Source organism: Camelus bactrianus, chromosome 1, assembly GCF_048773025.1.
Source record: "Camelus bactrianus isolate YW-2024 breed Bactrian camel chromosome 1, ASM4877302v1, whole genome shotgun sequence".
Classification (NCBI taxonomy): Eukaryota; Metazoa; Chordata; class Mammalia; order Artiodactyla; family Camelidae; genus Camelus; species Camelus bactrianus.
Genome location: NC_133539.1, coordinates 129248742 through 129266787, shown reverse-complemented (window position 1 = coordinate 129266787; position 18046 = coordinate 129248742). Strand labels below are relative to the sequence as shown.

Here is an 18046-nt window from a genome sequence, read left to right as displayed (position 1 = left end):
CTGGGGGCCTCTATTGAAAACCCTTCATAGCTGTCTGGCCTGCTGGAAAACCACTCCGACTGTTTTGCCCTGAAGATGTGTTCAGTTTATAACTCATCTCTACTCCTTGGAAAACAACTCAATAAAAACTCAGTTGGTTTTCCACCAGCCATGGGCAGGGGTGAGGGATACCTTGTTATTATTTCATAAAATAATAATAATAATAAAAATAGTAATAATAAAAATAATAATAGTAATAATAATATTAATAATAATAATAATAATAATTAATAATAATAATAATAATAATAAAAGAAGTCTTAAAACAGCACTGGGCACATAGGTGAGAGTCAATAAATGCTTCCTGGCTTAAATCAAAAGTGATGACTCAGTGATTCCATGGCTGCTGTATTTGCTGAGCTAGTTACTCCTTTGCTCCATTACACATTTTTTTAACTGAAAAAGAAATACATGCAAATGGTTAAAAAAAATTCAAACAGAGCACAAAAATACACAAGTGAAAGAAGTTTTCCCTCATCCTCTGTTCTTCCAGCCCTCCCTGGAGATGCCACTGTTTACTATCCTTTGGGTGCTTTTCCAGATATGCTATGCACATTCCCTCCTATGTAAATTCCTTTAAAGTTTTAGTTATTTTTAACTTAAAGTGATTTAAAACCTCAAGTGGCTTCTGCCTGGGTAATAGAACAGAACAAATCTGACTCCATATTAGATCTTTTCCTTTGACTTTAACCCTATGGTCTGTCTCCTAGGCTTCATCTTGCTTGTAAAACAATGTTGCTTAGAGCCTGAAATATACAGGAGAACCTATTCTGAAGGCTCTGATCTTTAAGTATATTTAACACATTTTCATTCATAAAAAGATAAGAAATTGCAGAATAGAAAATAACGTTTGTTTTGTTAGAGGTTTACAGAGATTTGACCCAGGCAGATAGCTGCAAGAACAAAGGATTCTAACAAGAAGGAATTCCTACACCAAGAAGATTGCAACAACCAAGCAAGTAGGAAAAGAGCCTGAATTCTGACTTGGGGAGATGGTTTTCCAGGACATTAGTTTGCCATCTAGGTCTACAGAAACTTGCTATTCCATGCCCCAACACCTGGTCTCCCAACTTATTGGCCTGTCCTGCACTGAAGAGAATGAATTTGGATTTGGTAGCACTCCTATATACCTAGCAAGCTGGGCACTGGAACTGAGTGTTATGGAAACAACAGGCCAGCCAAGGAACAATCACCACTCGGAGTGTTGGCGTACTCAGATTTATTATGCCGGCGGGCTCAAAGGGGCTTCTGCTCCGAAGTTCTGAGCACCCACCTCCAAGACATACACATGAAGTTTTAAAGGGTTAATTACAAGTAAGGGTGTATTAGCCAATAAGGCTCAAGCAACAAAAAGCAAGGAATCAGCACACTGGTGCTTGTCAACTTGTAATAGACACTTGTTGAGCTTCGATTTACGACTTAGCTTGTTAGCCCAGTAAACTGACACTAAACTTCAGATTTACGAGTTAGCCCAGCAGAATTTAGATCAGTAAACCGACACTTATCACACTTAGATTTGTGACTTAGCTTGTTAGCCCAGCTGGGCTTTTCCTTCACATGAGGACAGCTCTCCCACACCCAGGGAACTACTGTGAGCCCTTGATGGTTCCACTAGGGTGGAGTGTGGTTTACCCAGGACGGATGGGGACTATGCACCAACACTCAGGCAGTCTGCTCTGTCTGGGGCTCTGATCTTGAACCACCCCGCTCCCTGCCAGCCCAACACCTGGGACAGTGGAGCTAAGGCAAAGATCGTGCCTGCCTGTTTCCCAGCGTGTAAAAGGGGAATATGTACTCTTCCCAAGGTAGTTCTGAGCGACAACACCTGCGGGTGCTTGGTTCCCAGACCAACAGAAAACCCTGCTCCGCGTGGGGGCAACAGGTGTGATACCCGTAGGGGTTCTGCAGCAGCATCGGATGGAGGGCTGGATCAGGGAGGTAAAACTTGAGCTGCGGGCCTTGAAGTGTTACAGAAGGGTACAGAGGCAGGACTGCCGCCTTCTTCAGGGTGCCACCAGAGGTAAAGCTTTTTCTCTCCATCCCCGCTAGGACCTTACCCTTTCCAGATCCCTCCCTTCTCTCTGCTGTTCCTGTCCATCTGTCTCCCTCCACTTTTTCCCTCCTCTCCTCCCCCTCCCATCTTTTCCCTCCCTCACTGCCCCACCTTCTCTCGCAGAACCCAGAGCGGATTGCTGGCCCTCCTGCGCATGGGCGGTCGGTGTCAGCTGGACCGCGGGTTGGAAGCTCCAGCTCCGAGCCGGGGATTAGCCCCAAAGGCTTCTCAGCTCTGTCGCCCGGCAGGCCTTTAGCTCCTGCCTGGGGCCGGTGCCTCTGGCTGTGGAAGTGCAATGTGGGGTCTCCCGGGAAAGGGGTCAGGTGGCTGCGGGAGGGCGGTCCGCGTGTCACAGACCACGAGGGCGCGAGTCAGCCTGTGTTCAGCTGAATTGCTCGGGCCAGACCCCTCTGCCCGCGCCACCTGCCCCAGTGCCCCAGTGCCACAGCTTCCCGGGGCCAGGTGTGCACCTGCCGCCTCTCACCCAGCCGGCCTCCACTCAGTCCGCTGCTGGCGTCCCCTTCCCCTCTCTCGCCCGCGAGTCCTCTCCTCCCGGGCTTCCTCTCCTTGGCCACCGGCCGGTCCCCACAACTGGGCGGGCTGCGTCCCAGGCGGGCGGGGTCTGCGGACCCGGACGGGGCAGCTGGGGCTGGGGCTGCGGATGGCCACCGAGCGGGGCTGCAGCCCGCGTTTCCACCCATTTCCCTGCCCCGCGACTCCGGGGCTGCCCTGGTCTTCCTTTCCCGCTCCCTGAGGAACAGCTCAGTGGCGTCTGCGCTGCTCCCTGGGCTGAGAGACTCTGGCTGTAAAGCCCAGCTACTGGTGGAGTTGGGAAAAGGGATCCTCAGTGCCAAGCGAGCTTCTGTCTCCTCCCTCAGTGTTTCTGCCCCAGGTAAGTACCTTGAACACTTTCAGGTGTTATGATGGCGATGCTTGTTGGTGTCATGTGTTTTTATAGTGAGAGGGATTACAGTGTTGATAGCAGGGCTTGGTTCAGTTAAAAATGAGCTGAAGGCATAAGGCTGTGTCATCCTCCTTCCTTCCCTCTCCCAGGGTGAAACGTGTGACCATCGATTTTAAAAAGACAGTTACATTCCCTAACTAGCCCAGCCCAGCTTGGTGTGTTAACAGGAACAGCACCACCAGAGGCGTTGGAGACCCAGGGACATTGCAGTCCTAAAGAGCTCCTGGCACAGTTTGGTTTGTTTTGGTTTTTTGTTTTTCTTAAATTGTGGGGCAGACTAAGTAGTATAGAGGGAAAAATAATTGTCAAGAAATATTTTTTCATATAACAGCTTTATTGTGATATTGTTCACACACCATGAATTCCACCCATTTAAATGGTACAATTCAGCAGCTTTTAGCATATTTACACTTGTGCAACAATTATTATTCCAGAACATTTTCATCACATCAGAAAGACCAGTGGAAATGAATGACCAATCCACCTCTCCCCAGTGGTGGTTCTAAAGAAGTTTCTTGCCTATTCTTGACCATAAATTAACTTGTTACATTCCATGAAAAATCTGGTAGGAATTCTAATCAGAATTGCAATGAATCTGTCTATCAAAATAGGAAGAATTAATGTCTTTATGGCATAAACTTCTTCTACCCATGAATATAACTGGGACCCTATATTTTCATCTCTCCAGAGCCTGGCCCATGGGAAGTCCTCACTAATTGTTGGGCTTGTGAATGATGAGATTCTATACATCATTAGTTGCAACTGTAGCCTTTCACAGAAGAGAAAATTAACCTCAGTGAAGCCAAGTGACTCTCTGATGGTCAGAAAGAGTGACAGCCAGTGCTGGAGTGATCTAGTGGACTTGGTGCTTGCAACCAAAATTCTTCAGCAGCTACAGCTAAGGGGATTAGAGTGTTCTTTTATTTTTTCTTAATGGCGTTGCTTTTATTTTTACTTATTTTTTTAAATTAATTTTTATTGAAGTGTAGTCAATTTACAATGTTGGTTTCAGGTGTACAGCAGAGATTCAGTTATAAACATATGCATATGTGTATAAATATGTTTTAGATTGTTTTTAGTACAACTCATTACAAGAAATTGAATATAGTTCCCTGTGCTATATAGTAGGTCCTTGTCATTTATTTTATATTTATTAACGTGTATCTGTTAATCCCCCCTTTCCTGCCTGCTAAACACAGTTGGCTTTCTATGTCCATGAGTCCATTTCTAGGAGCATCATTTTTCTTAGTAATATATGCTGGTTGGCTGCTTTCAGTTTCAGTAATTCCATCTGTGGGTGCTTTTCTTCTGGTGGCCTTTATGTGGTTTGTACACGTGGTAATATAGGTCTGTATTTGGGAGAACTCCAGGCCTCGTGTAGTCCCTGGTACAGAGTTCCCACTGAGTTGATGCTTGAACTGGGAAAAAAACATAGTAAATGTTGGAATTTCCAATATGGTTGAGACTTCCAGGTTTCTATAACCTGCTTAGCCCACCTTAATATTGGCTGCACCCTTACTTGGTAATTTGGTGGAATTCCATTGTATGGTGGTGTAGAGACAGGGCCTTTTATGCTTATTCTCTTTCCTTTTTCTAACACTCATTCTCCTGGGTCTCCCAGATCCTCCCCCAGCAGTGCCCAGGGCTGGCTTGGTGCTGCGCTGAGGATATATTTATTAATAAGGAACTTTCCTCATCTCTTCTGAGCCTCCATTTTTTTCTCTGCACAATGAGGGCTTAGACTAGATATGTGCTTTTCAGTTTCTTTTAAAGCCATGTTTCCTTTGAGAAACAGAAAATGCAAATCACTTCTCCAATCCCAACCCTTTAGATTTTGATACAGCCTCCAAGGAGTGACAAAGCACTTTGTGGAAAATTGATGTGATTGTGATTCCAGGTGGCACAGAAAAGACTCTTCAGAGATTTATTGCAGGGAGAGGGCAGGAAAGGTGCAGTATGTCACACTTTCTAGTGTGAGCACTGGAGCAGTGGCTTGGATTTAAATACGGTGTCTGACGTGGCCTCTCTCTAATCATGTACAATGTGATAAACTTCTCTACCTCAGTTTTTCTTGATGTGTCAAGTTGGCGTGATAATATTTTAGGGCTTTTGTGAAACATTATACACATAATCCATTGGTGTTTCGGTAGAAATAAGACCTGCTAGGGATTCAGGGATTTGTTTAAAAAAAAAAAATCTTGTCCATAGCAATCTGTCGGTGTGTATTTTGAATTTCCTGGAGGGTGAGGGTTGAGTCTAAAGTCCATCGTGGGACAGGTGGCCCATAGTTTTCTGTGCACCTGATTGCCCCCTCCTCCCCAGTCCTCTTCCTCAGTCCAGGATTAAGTTCCCTAGTAGATTTACACAGAGGTCTTGTGGAAATGGATTTTCATTTTATTGTTTCACCAAGAAGGGCTGCCATCATGATCTCTGTGGTCAGGTTTTGAAGGGCTGCCATCATGATGTCTAGTCAGGTGAAGGCTATGCAATTGGGAGTTTCTATTTAATAAAAAGAAAAAAATTACTAATAGAAAATTAGAACAAGGGTGATGACAGGAGCTCTTGGAAGTGGGCACCATTAGTTTTGTTAGCTTCAGGTGCAGTGGCCTCTTGCCACGAGGACCCATCCTCTTGCTCTGAAGTTGGAGGGAACAATGGGTTGAGTGGGAATGTTAACTGAGTGTATCTCATGTGCTGGGCATTGTCCTATTTGTGCTTTGTGTTCCTTATTTGAGACAGTGAGCTCATTTAACCTCAATAGCCTCTTTAAAAAATTAGACTTTTTATTTTGAGATATAATGTAGATTCCCATGTAGTTGTAAGAGATAATATGGAGAGGGCCTATGGACCCTTTGTATAGTTTTCCTTAATGGTTCCAACTTGCAAGTTTGGGGTACAATTCATTACTGACTCACTAACAATTTGAGGTTTGTTTTATTGCCCTAATTTTATTCACGATTAAACTGGGGCTTAGAGAATCACACAGGCCTGACCAGGTCACCCACATGGTTAGTGTCGAGACGGGTGGAACGTGGGCTTGGGATTTCCAGGCAGTACCATTATGATGGTCTGTGGCAGGGAGCAGCATTCATTTTGCTGGTTTATTCATTCATTCAACAAACATTATTGAGTAACCTCTGTGGGTCAGATGTTTTCATAGGGTTATCTGATTCTTCAGCAGTCCTGAGAATCAGGTATTGTTTATATTTTTTAATCTGAGAAAATTAGCTCTAAGAAGTTATAAACCCCCCAAATGAAATATAGCTCATAAAGGAGCGATACTAAATTTGTACAGTCACCCCTTTTTATGCAGGTGGTACCCTAGGCATTTTACATTTGCAAACTTCTGTAATCCAGATATATTCATGTAAGACAAAGATTTTTTTTTTAATTGAAGTATAGTCAAGTTTACAATGTTGTGTCAATTGCAAGGTTTTTTTTTTGAATTTTGAATTAAAAAATATTTTTTCAGGAGGGTAATTAGGTTTATTTATTTGTTTCATTTTTTAAAATGAGGTACTGGTGTTTGAACCCAGGACCTCGTACATGCTAAGCACGTGCTCTACCACTGAACTGTACCCTCCTCCCCAAGGCAAGTTTTCTTATCCATTATTCTGAAGCTTAGTAGTTCAAATAAATTGGATAGAAAACCAGATCTTTTGATCCCACTGTAGTCCTTTTCTTTATATTCTGCTGAAGGAGGTTGGGGAAAGCACTTCCTTTGTTCACTTCCTTATTCAGCATTTTTCAGCAGTGACTTTGCATCAGGGCCTTGGTAGGTGCTTGGAAACAGAAAACAAGAAATGACCCTTCTCTGCAGGGCAGAAAGCCTAGACCAAAAGCTGGGTAATGTGATCCGAGCTACGGTAGCCATTTGAAGACTCTGAGGACAAACTGTACCCCCGGATTTATTTGAGCTTCCCTTGCCTTCTGGTTGGTACACACCAGGTCACCACAACCCAGATGGGCCTGCAGCCCACAGTACAGTATGTACCTCGATCTCCTCTCCCCTCTCGTCAGGGCCTGCAACATGAGCATCCCTGACTACGAGCAGTGTGCTGAGGACCACCAGACTTTCCCCGTGGTGGTCGAACAGGTGGGGATCATCTCAGAGGAGAATTTCTTTTGCATCTATAAGTGAATCACCTTGGTGAGTCAGATCAGTCCGTGCGGCTCCCAGTGGGCAAACTGTATCCACTACAGGCACCACTATGCGTCCAAGAATGGGTGGAGCGACTTCCAGACCCACCGCAAGGTCTCGGGCCTTGTCATCATTACTGACTGCCTCTCGGCCAAGGCTTCGAAAAGCTCCACGTGCAGAGGAGCTGTATGGCACCACGCTCTATGACTCTCAGCTCTTTGACTTTCTGCTGCATGGGGAGGTGGCCGAGCAGCCGCGCACCAAAGTGGCCTTCAATTTACGAGGACTTCAGGGTGGTGGAGAAGAGGATCAAGGACTTCACTGAGTCACTCTTCATCTTGCCCAAGTCCAAGAGGCTGGACTGTGCATCCGACAATTCTGGGGACAAGATCCTCCTTCTCTGCATCCCATTTGAGAAGGAGGACATCATGGGACTGGACACAGAAAGCAGGTAAGTTTACCTGGAGGCCAGTCCACCCTGGCTGTGTGCCGGGTTTCTTCCCTACATCCAGAAAGGAATCAGCAAGGAAGAGGACTCTCTTGTAGCCAAGGGTGGAGGGAGGTCCAGCCCGCCGGTTTACAGACATTTAAAAGTGAATCCGCCTTTGTTTCAGAGAGATCCTTTTAGGGTTATTGTGGACACTTACTCCAGGTTTTCAGCCAGAACCCTGGTGGGACCCCTGGAGTTGCTGTCCAATAGAGTAGCCACAGCCACTGATGCTAGGAGAGCTGGGGAGGAGGCTGCTCTGAGCTGAGATTTGCTGTAGGTCAAATGAACATCAGACGCTGAGACTTGTCTAGTAAAAAGAATGTAAACTATCTTATCACTTCCTATATTGATTACATGTCAAAATGATAGTATTTTACATACAGTAGGTTAAGATTTGTTCTTAAAATCATTTTCTAGTATTTGTTTTTTGTTTCTTGGTTTGTTTCTTTGTTTACCGTTTTAAATGTGGCAACTGGGAAACTTTCTTTACATGGCTCTCATTTCATTTATGTTGGGCAGCCTGTCTTAAGATAGTCTCATCCCTTTGCTTGTAGATGAGATGCTGAATCCCGAGAGGCAGAACGAGGCGCTGGTTGAGCTGGGGCTGGAGCCGGTGTCTCCTGCCTCCCAGGCCCATCACCTGTTCGGCTCAGGCCCTCTATTTCTGCCCGACAGCCAGCATGCCATTTTAGGACATCAGAATCACCGCCAGGGACCTCCGAATGAACTCCTTATGCAGGGAAAGGCGTATCACGGAGTATGGGAAAGAGCAGGGAAATGTTCATCCTCACTTTGTCCCTGTGATTAAGTCAACGGCCCCACTTTGTCTCGGAATTACAGACGAGCTCTTCTGGGCTGCCTACCCCCCCCACCATCTGCTCTGTTTCCCCGTGTATCTATAGTGCTGTCCTTCGTGCAGAAGAGGGTGACATGCCTTTGCCGAGAGGTGGTCCCCCTTTGCTGGGGAGAGTGAGGGAAGCTGTGTGCCCACGGCCTACGGCCTCAGGCCTTGAGTCTGGAGAGTACTCATGGCGGTCTGACAGGTGACGGTCGGAGGACCTGGCACGGCTGCCGGGCCCACTGTGGAGGCGGTGCTCTGTGATTCTTGAAATTAACTAAGATCAGATTCTACTTTCTGTTTGTTGGTAAGTTGGAGGAGAAGATGCCAGAGAATTGATAAAAAGAATGTCCAGACCAGCCCTGTGAGTGATAGGCACAGGGGACCCGAGTCCCCCACGTGTGTGAGGTGCCTAGCGGGCTCTGGATGAATTTTCTGTTCCTCCCGGACATAACTCTATGGCTTAAGGAATGGGCAAGGCATGTCATGGCCTGTACTTGTCCTCACAGGGCCCTGTGATCTTCATGCCCGCACTCCCCTTCTGCTCCTTGGAGACGAGGTGTCAGGTTTAGGAGCCTGGGCGCTGCTGAGGGCATAGCTGCCAGCACCGTGCTACACCGAGGCTGGCTCCGTTCACCTCACATGTCACCTCCTGCTGAGCCCCCAGGCGTCAGTCAAGGTAGGTGCATAGGTGCAACATACGCAGAGACCACGTTCTCCCCCTGGACAGATTGGTTGGTGAGCAGTGGAAGCCTAGAGCCCTGCCCCAGCCCCAGGCCAGTGCCTCCTCTTTTGTCATAGGAGGCACTGGTGACATTTTTGCTCAGCAACTGCTTGGCTCTGACTCTGCAGACCCACCAGAGAATGCCAACTTGTTTTTGCCTTTTGAAGTCTGCCCTTGGGATTTGGCGGAGTAGCTGGATGTGTGCTTAGCCCATAGTGGTTGACACTGTCACCATTGTTTACCCAGAACCTCGTGTACCAGGCATGGCTCTCGGCATCAAAATACAGCAGCGCATTAAACCTCCCTCCTGGTGGGTCTGTCTGTTTTGGTACCATAAGGGCTCAGCCAGCATCTTAACGTCAGTGAGATAACGTGGCCAGTGAGCTCGGGTCAACCACATTCTCCTCCAGTCACTTTTACTCAATTTTTGCTTTTACTATTCCACAGTCATTAATTTTTTAAACAATGCTTTGGTACAGGAACAGCCTAATTCTCTCCTGCTACTCTTGGTGGAAGTGAGTAAAACTGTCCAGCCTGAAATGCGACCACATTTTGTAGCTCAAAATCTGCCTAGACGCATATAGGTGGAGTTTTGGTTAGGGGCGCTGATCATGTTGGGGTCCCCCGGCAGCGCCACTCCCCTCAGGCCCCTGCCTTCCCCGGAGCAGGAGGTGAGTGTGGGTCTCACCGTCCCAGCATCCCTGGCCTCACACACTCACATAAATTCTTGTATATGCTGTCAAAATCATTTTTGTTCTTGTGTGTTTCTAATTTTCTCTTGTTCCTCTTTTCCTTTTTCTTTATTCTTTTTCTCTTGTACTGCCAAGTGAGCATGTTGTTGCGTCTGAAAATGTGGGCTGTGCACACCCTGCATTGGAAATATCCAGATTGCCCTCCGTACTGTCTCCATCGCTTTAAAGAGCAAAAACTTAACAGTTGCCTTGATCCATGTATTATCCTAGTCATTTTTTATTTTCTAATTTTTTGGAATATTTGCTTTGTTAGCACATCACCCACTGGTGTTTGATACCTGTTAAAATCCTTGCTTTGAGGAACCTGTTTGGTCCTCCTTATATTTGGTGACAAATGCGCCCTTATTAAATTTGTTTGATTGTTTTGAAGAAGTCAGATGCGAATTGATTTAGGCGGCTGCTGAGGGATTCTTTTCATGGAGTATTTAAATTTGGAAAGTCAAATTCTGCAGCATCTTGCTCGATTCCTGCTTTTACACAAACGTGCTCTTCACGCGGTTCCTGGCTGTCACTGTGTGACGTGCGTGATGGCACTTCCTGACCAGCGGTCACTGGTGAGAGAGTGGCAGGCTCATGGGTGTGCAGCTGCAGGGGACGCTGTTGGAGGAAGCAGTCACCGTTTACTTATTTAATTTTTTTTTTTTGCATTCAACATCCCTGTGCCATTTACTTTACTTTGCCTTCATAAAGTGGCTTAGGGGGGTCTAAAATCCATGCCACTCTTGTGTTCCCTTTACGAGGCTGGTTTTTCTGAGTATCAGGAAAACATGGCCTTCTCCTAAGTAGCTGGCTCACCTGGATCTTGTTGACACAGCGACCGCTAAAGGGGACCGTAGCTTCCTCTCTTCTCCAGCCAGTGGGCATTCAGAGCCGGGTCTGTGCTTTGCCTCAGCAGCCGTGCAGGCCTCCCTGCAACGGCCTTTACTTTTAACCCATGTTGGCATAAATAGCTGACTCCGTGTCTGTTGCAGCTGATGTACACCACTGACGGCCGTGTAGTTAGTTTGCGGTAGGGAGTCTGCAACACCCCAGCCAACCTTGAAGGAAGATGTTTTGGCCGACCTAGGACCTTGGATTCTCACCCCCATCATGCTTCATCTCACTCGGTGGAAGGGTATGGCCACCACCATCATGCTGAACATGAGGCCTTGTTTCTCCTTTCATGCTCTAGTCCAAATGTGGGCACTTCATTTATCACTGAATTTGTATCGCTTGAGACAGGCCATAATATCTGAATGAGTCCATCACATTCTGGGTGGGGAACAGAACAGAAGTAAGTGTCACAATTAGATGGAGTCTAGGCTGTCCGTGTTGGCTAATGCTGGCTGGGATCTGTGATGGCCGGGCTGTGCCCTGGACACAGGCCTTTCCCGTGGCTCCCGAGAGCCCAGGGGTTGGAGTGAGAACAGCCTTGCCTGGGTTCCTCCATCCTCATCTGCTCACTGGCAAGTGTGTCTGCTAATTAGGAGCTCCCCCAGACCTCGGGCCCTTCAAAGCTCAGACCACGGGAGAACCTTGAGTCCCTTCTCCTGGGCCTCCTTTGTGAGAATCCAGTGCCTTCTGAGGTGACCAGTGGCAGGAGATGCCTCCCCCTCCAGGGAGCACCCTACGGAGGACTGTTAGTCAGTGTACCATGCTGTGAACTTGGGGGGTTACGGCCATGGTCCCTGTAGAACCACATTTGAGATGGGCTTAGTGACGGAAATAATAGGACTGATTCCAGGGCAGGGATTAGGGGAGGGAACATTGGAAATTGAATGTGACCTCAAACACATAGTTGGGTGCTGGGGCTGTTACTAAAATGGGGAGTCTGGGAGGTACCTGCCAGGAATCGAATTCCAGATTAAATGGTGAACATGAGGCATTTTTAAGATGCCATTTGTCATCCAAGTTAGGACTTCAAAGAGGCACTCGTGTCTATGAGATTGTGGCTCAGGTGAAGGAGCCGGACTATAGATACACGTTGGGAATCGTCATTCTTAGCTGGTGTTCATAGCCTTGCATGTGAATTACATCATCTCGAGAGCTGCAGACTGAGGCTGAGGCGGGGCAGGGCCCTGCCTGGGTTGGAGGAAAGCCCAGACCATGCAGCTTTGGTGTGTCAGTCAGCGGCATTTGCGATTTTCAGCCTAATGCCATTTATCTTTAAGGGGCTGGGGTGTGTGCAGGGCCAGCCAGGAAGAAATCTGAAGGGAGGGTCGTGGCCACGTGTGTGTCTTGGGAAGATGCAGAGTCTGCAGGGTCCTGGAGGGTAGAGTTCTTAGAAGCTGGAGTTGGAGTGAGGAGTGGGCAGAAGGTAGTCACACTCACCTGTGAGGGAGGGTGGAGTCCTTGGTAGTCCACACCCTACCGGACTCGCTTTCCCATGAACAGAAGGCAATCATACAGAGTATCTGAAGTGAGAAAGGATGGGTGCTGGGAGGGGAGCCAACCTGGAGAATGGTGCTTGGAAAGGTCTGGAATAGTCTCCCTGGAAAATAGAGTTAAAAATACCCAGAATCTTAAGAACGTTGATAGTGACTGGGGAGGAAGCAGTTTTTCTGGCCTCCTAAGGGTAAGTCATGTATCCGGGGATACACAGAAAAATCGGGCATTCTGTTCCGTGGTTTTGATCCTTACCGGGGGAACAGTGCAAGTTTAAAGGGGGAGAAGGGCAGCGGAGGGAAACTAGCCAGGCCCCGTGTCAGGTACCAGTCGGCCACCCTACTTGCGTGTTGAATTCACATCCATGCTTCCCAGGTGGGCGGTGGCAGCCCCCTTTTGCAGATCGGGAAGCATTCTCAGAGGGTTAAGGAATTGGTCCGTTTAGTGGCTAGTAAATGCTGCAGCAGAATTCAAGCAAGGCCTTGTCAGACTTCAAGGGCATGTTTTCTCTACTAATTCCGGTACCTCCCTGTTGAACCTGGAATGGTGAATTGGGTCAGTTTTGGAGCCTTTCAGAAAAAGTACTATTTAAGTGCCTCAGGACTGTTTCACAAAGCTCAGCGTTCTTTGATTTTTCTGAAGCACCGCAGTGCTTTTCGCCCCACAGTTGTTAGGTTTTCTCCATTCTCGATGACGTGGTTGCAAATCACGTACAGGTGCAAAACCAGACTTAGCAGCTTCTGAAGGGAAACTCTCCAGTTCTCCCTTGATCGGCTTTCTTCCACGGGATGTAACTATGCTGCAGCGTAGGCCTGAGTTTTACTTATGGAGTGAGGGTTTAATATCCAAAGTTAGCATAAAATGGTCAGATGAAGAAAATCGACTTTGACAATTTATTTTTGGGTTTCATTAGTCAAGATATACTATCAATTAATGACCCATATAGCAAATGAAATTGACTACAGAACATTGCATTTCTTACTTTCTATTTAGAGCTCTCTTACAGAATAAGGTTGCCTGCTTTGGAACATCATCTCCACCACCACGGCACCTATCAGTGTGTTGGTGTGATTGCATTTATGCAGTGAATGTAATCTGGTCTTCCTCAGCCCCAAACACTTCAGTGAAGAATCACGGGCTGTAGCCATCTCTTGGTCACGCAAATACTTCTAAAATTATATGATGCCAGAAAAGAAGGAAGAGAGAGAGAGAGATTGCCTTTATCAAAGTTCCTTTCAATTCTAACTGCAAACTGTTGTTGAGCAGCTCTGGTTTCCTTTGGATATGAATATATACATTTCTTTGCATGTAATCTTGGTTTTGGACTAGAACACCAAGTTCTTGCTGTCCACAAGCCACAAAAACAGTAGCCAAATTGCACACATGTGAAATTGTTTATACTTTTTCCTGAGAAAGTATCCTTGAATTTGGGACTTGGGCTGTGATTTTTGCTTTTTGCTTCCCGCACCCCTCTTGTAATCTCTCACTCCTTCCCACGTGGCCCCCAAGAGTTCGTGGTCTCAAAGGAGCGGGCAAACACCCAGTTGGTCACCATGTACTGCTGCTATAGATGAAGCCCAACCAAGACCTAAAGGACATTATCAGAGAGGACTTCCTGGAAGAAATGGACTCTACATTCATTTGTGAGGACAGAGTGTCAGCCAGGAGAAGTAGTCAAGAATGTGGCTCAGGTGGCAGGTGCAGCCCGGGCAGATGCCTGGAGGCTTTTGGCGTGGGGAAATGGGGAGAGTGCCCTGTGTGGTCCAGGGTGGAAGGTGCCCCTGCTGGTGAGGACACTGGAGAGAGTCCGGGATGGAGGGCTTTGGAAGAGCTTGGGTTTTACTAGAACTGACACAGTAGTCAGTGAAGGGTGTCATCAGAAAGTGACCCTCAGGAAAGGTAATTCTGGTTTTTCTTCTGATATCCTACAGACACAAGGGTCAGGACGGGTGAGAGTAGGTATGTCTGTCCCTTTGAGACCCACCCCGTCATTCATTTATTCATAACACGTGCACTTCTGTGTGTCTAGGGGAGAGAGGGTGGAGCCACATTAGTAAGCAAAATGTATTTGCTTCTTGTGAGCTTAGCATTGTCAGAAGTTGACTTAGCCTAGAATGTTCTAGGAATAGAGGAACTAATTGTGGTAGTTGGAAGGAGGGAAGGCTTCCTTGGGGAACAGTCAAAATGAGCCTGGAGACAAGTGGGAAGTAGGAGCAAGTCAGGGGGCCCCTGAGGTCACTGGGGACCTGTGTACTGAGGTGAGGCTGGGCAAGCAGTGTCTGGAGTGGGGCTAGAATTCCACCATGGAGCCTCTGAAGGGTTTGAAGTGGGGGTGATGTAATCAAATTTGTGATTTGGGAAGACTGCTGTGGCTCTGTGTGTGTGTGTGTGTGTAGCAGGGAAGAGGGGAAGGGTGCCACCAACAGGGGGGGTCATTAGAAGAACATTCACAGGCTGGGAGAGAGGCGTCGGGACTGCTTGGGGACGGCAGGGGCAGTGTGGATGCCGGATTTCCTTATGGGGAATGCTTGTTAGCAGGGCGACCCTAGAGGCGACTTTTGGCTGGAAGAAAACAGATGGAGGCTGCCAGGTGGACTTTCGTCTTCTCTCCTTCCCTGCCTTGTGTGATGATCTTAGCTCAGCCAGCTTTTGGAAAAGAAGAGCTAAGTTCCAGGGTAGCCCAGGACTTTGTTGAGCTCGTTCGAGTGAGATCTGATAGGATTTAGGTTTGTGTTCAGATCTGCATGTTCACTTAGCTAGAAACGTCCCGTCATTTCGATTTCTATAGGGGTTTTTATTCTTGATAAAGATTGCTTTCTTGGTGAGAGGAAATTTAATACAACTGTTGGCTTTCTCAAAAAAAATCATATCTTTTAAGAACTTTAATATTCAAAACAATAGGAATATATTAAAATTTTAAAGTAAGTCTTTGGTGCAGTTTCTTTGCTTTCTGAGCTAGTGTGGAGTTAGAGCCTTTGCATTACTTAAGAGCACATACTTGTCAGTATTTAAAGAGCTGTTAGTGAGCGCCCCAGGCCCCACCTCTCAAAACATCATTAAAGTTTGCTCTGAAATAGTGAGGCCATAAAGGTCTTATTCGCAGAAACCAAACAGTTGGTTTTTAATATGCAGCATAGCTCCCTTTATAAAATAATAATAGGTTCAAAATTAAGAAAGTGGAGGATAATTGATTTTTTTAAAGCTGAAACATAAACTTTCTTGTGCTAATGTTGCAACTGGAAATTTTGAAAAGAAAAATCCAACTGTAATATCATCTACGTGGAATACATATATGACTTTCACTTTTGAAAAGTAACTGCGCGGTGGTTTTTGAAGTCAGGAGAATTCCAGCTCAGATACTGGCAGTGATGGTTGCTGGTTTTTAATGGAAGGGCCTAAATTTGCCTTCTTAGCATTTTTTTTTTTTTTTGGAGTGAAAAGTTTGAGTAGTGCTTTGCCAGCATGATTTTGGGGCAATTTGAGGGCAGATGTCGTGTACCAGCAATGAGATATTTCCATGCATTTTATTTTCCGGACATCACCAGGGCACATGTGGGGTTTATGCCTGCAGGCTGGAATGCTGCTGGACTCCCTGATCCATCACCGTTATGTCCTGGAGCTGCTCCGGACAGTGAATGATTTTCTGTGGCTTCTAGGTAATGTGGTCTGAGGCAGATGATCAGATGTGCAGTTAAAGTACTATTACTTGAAATAAGAGTAACCTAGAAACATGGCTCTAACAATACAGGGTGAGGGAGAATTGGCTGAGCTGCTTGCAGTGGGGAGTCTTCTCAGGTGACTCCCTCACCGTGATTCTTGCCAGTATCCGCCCCAGCCCTGCACGGTAGTCCTGCCGAAGCAAGCATGTTCTTTGCTCAGAAACGCACTGAATTTCCTTGTGCCTCTGTTTGTTGGCTTGTTTTTTGAAAGCACGTCTTGCCCTTTGCTTAAATGCCATCCATGGTAGTCGCTTCTTACACTCATTCTACTGGACTTCGTCCATAAATAGCTGCTGAATGGAAGAACAGAATGTAGTATCTCCATGTAGTGGAACATTATTCACATGTAAGAGTGAATAAAAAAGAAAAAACAAATAAAGAGGAAAATGAAAAAGGCCACCTGTTCTGGGAACTCCTCCCTGACTGTTCAACCCGCACTTTTCCCTTTGAAACCCAATCACTTATGCTCCACCGTACTCTTTTTGATAGTACTTACTACCTTCTAATAAACTTTAACGTTTTCAAAAAAAAAAAAAAAAAGAGAGAGAGAGAGAGATGCTGATACCACTTCAAAATGGACAAGCCTTGAAAACAGCATTTTAAGTGAAAGGAAGCAGACACAAACGGCCACATATTGTTGATTTCAGTGATCTGAAATGCCCAGAAAAGGCACATGCAGAGGCAGAGAGCAGGTGATGGTTGAAAGGGGCTGGGTGGAGGGGGATTAGGGAGTGACTGTTAGTGACAGGAGGTTTCTTCTGGGGTGATGAAGTGTTCAGGAAATAGATGGTGGTGAGGGCTGCACAACTGTGAGTGTGCAGAAGACTGCTGAGCTCTGTCTCTGGGAGTGCCTGTTGTTGGGGCGGCTTTATTTTGTTCTCATCGTGCAATGAGAAGACTCATCTGCTGCTGTGGCCGTTCTACTCCCGTGAGTGGTGAGGGTCAGAGACTTTGTAGAGTCATGTTCCTTTTTTTTTTGCCCCTTGCTGAGTGTAGGCAAAAAAGGTTTAAGCCTGAGAAAGTGCTCCATCTGCAGAAATGTCTTTTAGTTTTGCATGGTGTAAAAATCTTGAGAGCTTTTTAATCGTTGAGGACAGCCTGTGGGGGGAAACAGCCCGTGAATCCTGGATGAGTCCCGGAAGAGCTGCGCGTCCCTCCCTGACACGGGTGGGGATTTCACCCCCGTTCAGGCAGTGAAGGGCCCAGACCCGAGAGCGGAGTTGACAGTCGTGAATATTTACATGAATCCGCTGCTTCATCTTGGATATTAATTTCAAGCTGAGTCAGTTTGTGGCGGCAGCCTCATCCTACATCAGGAATTTATAGTATCTGCTCTTTGAGGTGAAGACCTGACAGACTTGACTATTTAACAGTCTCCCTTGAATTGATATCTCAGATTACTTTGTCAAAAGGAAAACAGCAGAAATACAGACGTCCTTTAATGCCAATGTGACCTGGAAAGGTTTAGTCTCTGTGCCTCAGTGGCCTTATCTGCGGGTGGGGATGATGATAACAGTGCTTCCCTCAGAGGGGCTGGTGAGGGGAGAGTTAGAAGCACACATGGAGGACTTACACGAGATGCTCATGAATGACCGAATTTAGTGCTCTCAGCCTGGTCAGGCCTCAGGAGCAGAGATGTCAGAACAGAGCAGTCCTAGCGGGAGCTCGATCCGTGTTGGCAGGTGTTACGATCAGTATCACCTCTGTGGGTTATCAGGTAGTTTTAAGACTTGGTAATATGAATTCATGAATAATGTTAGAAGACTAGACATCTCAGATCCTGTTTACATAGTTCTCAAGATTTCCTCTGAGAAATGGATGTTTTCTCCTCATCTTAAATCTGAGATGAGTCTCTAAAAAATTCTGTATTCCTCCATCTTTTTGCTTTAATTCTCCATTTCTTAAAAAAGAAAGTTTTTAAATGGAGTTACTGGGGACTGAAGTGAGGGCCTCATGCATGCT

The 18046-nt window shown here is 46.4% G+C and overlaps 1 long non-coding RNA gene across 6 annotated transcripts in view; it reads left to right on the top strand.

Moving 5' to 3' along the window:
- The window catches only part of LOC141578904 (uncharacterized), a 112204-nt gene that overhangs the window by 48547 nt on the left and 45611 nt on the right, over window positions 1-18046 (top strand). For 3 of the 6 annotated variants that reach the window (XR_012509768.1, XR_012509769.1, XR_012509770.1), the window contains exon 1: window positions 7496-7648. The exons of the other annotated variants lie outside the window; for them this stretch is intronic. This is a non-coding gene — a long non-coding RNA (uncharacterized LOC141578904). Of the gene's footprint in view, window positions 1-7495; window positions 7649-18046 lie in introns of those variants that run through there. 6 annotated transcript variants of the gene reach the window in all.